This window comes from Notothenia rossii, assembly GCF_949606895.1.
Source record: "Notothenia rossii genome assembly, chromosome: 8".
NCBI classification, from domain to species: Eukaryota; Metazoa; Chordata; class Actinopteri; order Perciformes; family Nototheniidae; genus Notothenia; species Notothenia rossii.
The window spans coordinates 54,010,423-54,018,869 of NC_136906.1; positions in this window are offsets into that span (position 1 = coordinate 54,010,423).

Here is an 8,447-nt window from a genome sequence, read left to right on the forward strand (position 1 = left end):
TGTGTCAGTACTAGGGATGGGTATCATTAGGATTTTATCGATACCAATACCGGTACTGCTTATCGGTATCGGTATTTTTCTATACTATTATCGATACTTTTCAATAATTTGGTCCTCAAAATTATAGACATGATTACAAGATGTGAAGATTAAACAGTCATTTTATTGTAATTTTTGTTGCAGAAATAACTGTATAACGTATACATTAGCTTCTCAGAAGCAAACACAAATAACTTAAAGGGGCCTGGCTCGCCCTATCATGCTTTTTGGGGTTTTCCCTCGGACAAAGGATGAAAAGAGGCATTTTTTTACATTTTTTAACATTTGTAAATCAGTTACATCTTCATCCAGACATTTCAAACTGACAACCTAGCTCGACAAGAGATCCTTAAAACATTGTCCTACAGTGACTTCATGCAAAACTGTGATGTGAAGAAATTGGTAAAAAGGCTAAAATGTCATGTCTAGGAAACTTATTGTGAAAGTTTATTCTTTGTTAGTTTTGTCATGTCCCTTTGTCCTGTGCTTTATGTTTATTTCGTTAAGTAATTCTCCCTCTCATTTAAGGCCTCCACGCTCCCCGCCCCTACTGTATCTGTCTCCTGCGTCCGTGATTGTTTTCCCTGCCCTGATGGTTTCCACCTGTTCCCCTTACCAGGTGTATATATTGTGCTAGCTCCCTCCTGTCCATTGCCAGTTTGTTTCCTCATTCAGGACTAATGTACCAGCCTACTCCACGGACATCTCACGTACCTTTAAGCTCCTGATATTAGTTCTTGTTTTTCCTCGAAAGAGTGTTTTTGTTTTCCCTGTTTTTTTACTGTGTCAATTCCAGTAAAGTCTTTATTTTGAACACTATCTGAGTCTGAGTTTGAGTCGTGCATTTGAGTTCATGCCTCAGAGTTCACTCCTTGACATAAGATGGCAAAAAGATAAAGGCGAGTACGTATATTTTCTGGATTGTACTTTTAAATCATCACAACATAAATGATGTGCTGAACTGTCAAAATGTGTCTGAAGGTTTAAACATAGAACAAAGTATTTGAGCTTAAAATATGTCAATTCCTAGTAAACGACCAACAATTGCTGAACACTACATTGAAACGTTGACCTTTAACAACATTTAAATGCAGTTTCCCAATTCACAATGACATCTGTATGTTTAACTGGTTAATAAAGCATTCAATGAAAGGCCAAATTATTATAGGTGTAGGAGCTCACATTAATACACTAACAACTGCCCGATGGCCCGGGGCCATCTAGTATTTAGCTCGGGCAATGAAGCCTCACCTGCTGGTTGCCCGATCGGGCAATCTATTATGCCAGTATCATGCAGCTGGCGGATCCAGTAATGAGCGACCCGACAGTAAAACTAAACATATCTATAACTAGTTACGGTAGTTTGAGAGGTAATTAAAATAGCTACGTGTGATATTCGAACCTGAAGTTTGTGTTTTGTCCGCTCACCGCTGCATGATCGTGTCGACTCGTCAGCAGCAGCTGATCTCTCTCTCCCGTCAGATTAGACTTCACTCGCGTTTATGTCCATATTGATCAGATCCAGCTACTTCTAGCTAATGATAGGACTACCTGCTTATTAAAAGACACCTAAACAATAAGTGTCGCTATGCAACTGGGTGAGGCCACAAAGTATAGCGCAGCATTATGCATTTGTTTACATGCCCACCGGAACCCCGAGGTATTAACAACAGATCAACGCACAATCAACCCATACAGGACATCTCTTTCTCCACATTAAGTGTTAGACATTAGAATTCACTATTCTTGTCTGTCACATACTCTTCTTGTCTGTCACATAAGTGGCGCAACTGAAGCGGTATTGCGCTAAAGGGAAATTATTTTGACCGGACATTTTTGACCGAAGAGATTTAGATTTACCAGCGAACTCTGAAGTCGCCATTTTTTATGCTTCGCGGATGCGCTCGGCTCCTCTCGACTGCTGCTCGGGTCTGCTCGGTCAGCTTCCGGATGAGGAGGCATTCGTTCGACCAACTTCCCGTAGATAACATTACAAACATTTTTAACAGGAGCCATAATAGTGTAAATAATGTTTGTTTTGGCAATTATAACTGAATGTAATGTTTTCTACTTTTTTACACCTGGGAAGGCATTTGCCTTCATCAGATGGAAAGTGTCTTGACCAACAACTTAATTATTTCTTATAGCTATGCAGGGCATGCAAGCGAGCAAACACAAACAAGAACAAACAAGTGAATTGAAGAATAAAATGTAAATTGTCAAATATAATATTGTGGTGGTTCATCTTATAATGCAGTCTAGAGAATGCACCAGACAGCATCTAAGACCTGCAAAAATCTAAATGTTCTAGGGGGAGGCCCCCCAAACCCTTCATGCGTCATTTCGTCCGTGTGCATTTTTCAGGGCAATCTCTATTGGGCTCAGGGCCATCTAAGCCTTAATGTCATGCACTGGTCAGTGTTGATAAACCAACAAAAGACAAGGTGATGTGCCTGCAAGACTTCACTCAGGTAAACAAAAATATTACCCGTGCGCAGCAGCTAACCTGCCCACATTTACACACGGTGCGGCTGAAGCCCGCTAGCACTATTAGCACTAGCAGTATCGCTAGCAACCACATTGTTTAGGCTGTCAAATACGCTGCACCGTTTTAGATTCAATGAGTGTCTCGTTTGCAAATGCTTCATTAAGTTGCTTGTGTTACCCCCTTTACAAGCAACTAATTGAGTACATAGATTCCACCTTGCACTATCGCCACTACATTTTTTAAAGTGCACCCAGACAAACCTTCGGTCGCTTCGCTCTGTCCGCCATGCCTGCGGGAGTCTCACAACAATAATAAGAGCGCTGTTGAGAGAGATGACGAGTGGCATTTACAGTGGCCAATCAGAGGGGTCTCAAACCGGACACGGAATGAGGGTTCCCAACCAACCAGAATGGTTTAAAGTTAAACTAAGGAAGTAGACGCAACACATATAGCAGCACCGTTTGTCCGGCGGCTCAACGGTATACCGATACCGTCCAATCAGGCACCGATATTGACTTACTATCGGTTCTCGATACCCATCCCTAGTCAGTACAGTGGGTGTACTTTAAACACGTGTTTGGTGCTTGTCTGCTATATATTTTTGAATAAATCTATCAGTAATGACGAGAGTTGGACTCAAATATGCCCCATAAGCAGTTTTAGTGTAATCAAGGCATCAGATGTAATTCACAGACTTGTTCTGTCTGCACAATTACCACACATTATGCGTTTATTGCCTAATTCCATTTACAAACTTAAAAGAATGAAATCTGTGTTGAAAACATCAGCTGTTAGTCTTCTGCCTGGCTGCATTCCTCCACACCGCAACACAGCTCTAACATCTACAATAGAGACAGTGTTCAGGGTTCTTACTGCATTTAAATAGGATTAGATGGCCAAAGAAATCGCCAAGTGGAAAACTGCAAAGAATTTCAAAAGACTATAATTCTCAGGGGAAAAAAAACAAAACACAACCAGGCACTGCAACAACAGAAATCAACAAATACAAAAATGCATACCAAAAGAAAATAAAACACATTACGATAGCTGCAAAAACAGATGCAAAAAAACCTGTCTGTAAAGACCTTTTTGGCAAAACCAACATCATTTTTCTACATTAGAAATCATATAAGATATGCTCTTCTAAAGTTTGACATCAAACATTGTGTTTTAAAAAAGGCATTCAAGATAAAACTTAATATTCAGCCTTTTTCATATGGATTAAAGCACATTTATTAAGACTTAATTTAATTCAGTGGCGCCGGAAGTAGGGGCGCCAAGGGGCCATTGGCCCCCCCCCCACTTTACAGCCCTGCCCCACATTTTCGCAGCGGCGGATGCCGCGGAACACTAGCCTACATCCCGTTTCAATAATTCCCCTCTACTCTAAAGTCGCATCTAAAAAGAACGCAATCTGAGAAGGACTGTTTTTGCTAGTAACGGTTTACGCAGAGTCCTTGTCAATCCACTGACCTGCCCATTTGGACTAGTGATGTGTCAGTTTTTTTGTTAAGTAATACAAGACAGAATGATATGATGATCTCTGTGCTACGGGTGCTCCGTGCATGCATGCAGTGACATGTAATATCCAAGGATTAGAGACTGTTGGATGCTGCTGTTTTGAGCATTGCAATATATTTATTTTCACTGTTATTTATTTATGATTATCTTTAGGCTCACCAACGATTTGTTGTCAGCTGTTTTTGTCTTTTTTTCATAGTTAAGAGCCCTGCTGTTTTGTTGGGGCTTTTTCTTTAAATGCACTTTTAAAATGTTGATACAGTAGCTGTCCTTTTTTTAAATGTCTATGCTTAAGTTTTTATAGGTATTGCTATCTGCTTTGTGTAGCGTGGTTTTACAAGCAAGTCAGTGTATCCATTAGGTGGTATCAGAATTGCACGGGTCTGTAAATGCAATGAAAACAATTGTCCACAGCAAATCATTTATATTAAAAATGTAATTTTTACTTTTGAATACTTCAGTACAAAGGATGTATTGAATAATTTAAGCGATATGTGTACACATATAAATCATTAAGTTGAGTTAATAACTGGAAAAAGTGCCCAAGCCTCCTGGACAGCCACGAAAAGTCTCATTTTCACAGAGTGTGTTCAAAAAAGTGTGCTTACTTCAGTCAAACAAGAGTGTATTGAGCAGGAAAAAAGGAGAGATGGAATGATGGAGCAACTGCGCTGTCTGCAGTTTCTAACCCGACAGGGCCTAGCAATCAGGGCGCATGCGGATAAGGAGAGCAATTTCCAAAAGCTAGTCGAACTCGTAGCTGAAATAAACCCCACTCTGAAAAGCTTCATGCTCACCGGGAAATATGCATCACACGAGACAATCAATGAACTTATACATGAAATGTATCGAGAGTCTCTAACCACTCTCTTAACTGAAATGAAAAGCAATGCAAAACAGACACACTGTGGATGAAACTCGCGATTGTGCCGGGCATGAACAGTTGTCTCTGACTGTAAGATGGGTATCAGCTGATTATACAGGCACTAGCAGAGTGATTACCACTCTGCTAGTGCCTGTGGATTTGGCATTTCTTTGACCATCACATGCACGTTTTACCCCCCCCCCCCACCACACTTCTGAAATGAATCCGGCGCCGCTGAAGTAATTTCTAGTAGACAGGCACCTGAGACACACAAGTGAAACACTCACACACACAATCACAATTGGAATTGGATGTAATGGTCTATTCCTCATGTGAATGGATTTTTGTAGAGCAATCCATCTTCATCTGTCAACCACAATCTGTCTTTGATTAATAAACTTCACTCATTATTTTCAATAAACTGCTGTTATCCAGGAAATACACAAAGAACAACATTACATACATTTATGTTGATTTATGTTGTATAAGTCAAGGTCATACAACAAAAAGGCACTGCAACTTCCAATTTATTTTTGATGGAATGCGTCGCAAATATGCTGCAAAAACAGAAAACCACCACCAAAAGTCATGCATCCATACTCCTGATTAGCTGATTGGAGACACAGCTGAGCAGATGTCCCCATAGGGACCGGGGTTGGTTGAAGATCCTCCCTAACCCTTACGTATCATCCACACGGCTCCATCGCGTTGAAGCTTGCCGGTAGGCGTGCGACCAACAACCAATCACATTAGGGGTATAACGGTTCACATAATTCACGGTTCAGTACGTACCTCGGTTTAGGGGTCACGGTTCGGTACGGGTTCGGTACAACAAGAAAAAGCAAAAAAAAGTCCCAAATGTATAATTCCAGGTTTGTTTTTTATTTATTTTTAACAGTAGTGCAAGTTGAATTTAAAAAATAAGGAACTTTAACATTTTGAATTATTAACTTAAATTCAATGTAGACGGTATTAGGGATATAAGCACAATACAATTCAGAAAGAAATGAGAGGAAAACACTGTACCATTTGCAAAAAACAACAATCTGAGTAGACGGTTCAGTTCCAATTTCTGCTTGTGGACTCCAACCAAACTTTCAAGTTAGGGATTTGGCTTTAAAAAAGAGCAATAAACCATGAAGATACAAACTCAGAACAGGAACAATGCAGCTGTAGTCACTTGAAATAAGCCAAACCAATGTAATGCTGCCCAACCAGTCTCTTCTACCATTTCCTTCCTAATCTGTTCGCATATTTCCACCAGAAAAAAACAACTTGACCTTCACAAGTTTAGAGGGGAGTCCACTCAATTCCTTGCTGTCCCAGTGGATCTCCACACTGCTATAGCAGCTTCCTCCCCTACAGCGTCATCATACTGGTCCTCTGGGCAGCGATTAACATGGGCCGTATCTCATTTCTGAGATTCCCCTCCTCGACTCCTATCCTCAACTCCTATCCTCGTGTCTTAGTCCCGCCCACAGGAGATGCGAGCGGAGGAGCCGAGGAGGGTAGCCGAGGAGAGAGGAGGGGAAGCAGCAGGCGGTTAGAGAAATGAGAAATCCTCTCCTCTGAGCGGTCATTTTAAAGAGACGTCCATTAATGATGACAGGAGGCACAGCAGCTCTCTGTCTGATGGACAGATGTGTTCATGACGACTTATATATTTACTTTTAATTCATTCACAGTGCGGTATAATGAGACAATAACAGGCTAAAGATGCGGGGACACACACACACATATATTTATATAAATATATAACATTTCAGAATCAAACGAGTATGAAAGCACTCTCATAATAACGTAACATTATCAGAGACTGGATATATCCCCCCCCCCCCCTCTGGTCGCTACAATGAGGTAGCTCGATCCTCGGTCCTCGATGTGCATGGCACGCTGAAATTAATTTCGGGGTCACTACCGGAGGACTGAGGAGACGAGGAGAGGACATCTTTGAAATGAGATACGGCCACAGTGATCCACCAGATCCTACTCTCCACCTTTCAAGAATCCCTATTGGGCCTGCTTGTGCCACCTGACTGCTACAGCCAGAATGCATACAGCTTTACCTGCTCTACAAGGTCTCACCTGTTTTCTGTCCACAATGATGGTGGGTTAGGGTTAGGTTTTACACAAAATCCTTCTCAGTATTATGGTATCAACAGCTTATGATTTGTTGACCAGTTTCTTAATAATTACATTGCGTCCCTGTAGTTCAAACAGATGCCTGATGCAGCTAGGGGAGCTGTAGATTCAGGTGATCATTCTCTGTAGGTTCATCACTCCTAGCAACCACTTTCACATTGTCATTTAACACATTGTCATTATAAAAAATATAAATGTTGTTTTAGTTTCAACACTGCCACTGACCTTTGTCATGGCTAATGTGGTAGCTTTGGAACAGCACCTTATTAAGTGGCCAGACTGGTGACCGACTAGTGCAACTGATCTAGACGTATAGAGGCTGATCCATCTAGACTGCTATGTGTTAGTTGAGTATGAAAGAGATGAGGGCATGGAGGAGCAAAAGACTGGAAGCATTGTAGGAGGGCAATGTTCCTAATGTGGAAACAAACTGTTTTGGTAATGTTGTTTGGGTAGAAGAATCTGAATCAGAAACGGGTTTATTACCAGGTAGGTTTACATGTACGAGGAATTTGACTTGGTGTCGTGATGCATCAAAAAAAGAATTAAAAACACAGGTAGAGAACTAGAAAAATAATAATAATAATACAAATAATAAAATATATATGTAGTAATATATAACAGTATTTTACATTGCAATGGAATGAAATAGAGGAATAAAATATGGAATAAAAATCAGCTGTAATACAAAATAATGTTGTACGTTATGCGCATCAATGTCATGCATAGCATCTATGATGTGGGTGAGGTAAAGTGTCAGTTGGGGGGCCGGGCCTTGTTTAAGAGGCAGGTAGCGGAGGAGAAGAAACTGTTCAGGTGGCGAGAGGTTCTGGTCCTGATGGAGAGAGATTTCCTGATGGAGAGGTTCTGGTCCTGATGGAGAGAGGTTCTGGCCTTGATGGAGAGAGGTTCTGGTCCTGATAGAGAGGTTCTGGTCCTGATGGAGAGAGGGTCCTGATGGAGAGAGGTTTTGGTCCTGATGGAGAGGGTTCTGTTTCTGATGGAGAGAGGTTCTTGTCCTGATGGAGAGAGGTTCTGGTCCTGATGGAGAGAGGTTTTGGTCCTGATGGAGAGAGGTTTTGGTCCTGATGGAGAGAGGTTATGGTCCTGATGGAGAGAGGTTCTGGTCCTGGTCAGAGTGGGCGATGGAATCTGGGCTGAATTTCTGATTTATTGCAGTTGAGTTAAAGTAAGTTCTGATGCATCCATAATAACTGATAATCAGTTATACAGGAGGTTGGTGGTAGGTGTGATGGTCTTTGAGGAGAGGTTCAGTTGAGTGACATCAAACTAGCAGTAGAAACAGATGCCATGGCACTAGAATTATCTGAGGGGAAAGATTTACACTAAGTTATTTAAATAATTATAACCTTATAATTATCTTCTTATTGC